This window comes from Penaeus monodon, chromosome 33, assembly GCF_015228065.2.
Source record: "Penaeus monodon isolate SGIC_2016 chromosome 33, NSTDA_Pmon_1, whole genome shotgun sequence".
NCBI lineage: Eukaryota > Metazoa > Arthropoda > Malacostraca > Decapoda > Penaeidae > Penaeus > Penaeus monodon.
The window spans coordinates 8,853,748-8,854,013 of NC_051418.1; positions in this window are offsets into that span (position 1 = coordinate 8,853,748).

Consider the following 266-nt stretch of genomic DNA (forward strand, 5'->3'; position numbering starts at 1 on the left):
TGGCCCGTAACTAGCCTGCACGCACTACATGCATCGTGCGGAGTTGATCAGCGGAGTCTGTCGGTCCAGAAGCGCGCGGTCAGCCCACAACTGCGCTAGCCAGACGCGTCTATGTCCTTAATGGCGAATTCGTGAGGCTTGATGCAATCTACCGGCGTCAAGAATATTCAACATCCTGCAAAAACGACCTCGTCATGGGCAGTAAAATGATATCTGTTGATTAAAAGTTACCGGTGATAAAGCGGAGGTGAGAGTTAGGACGAGAA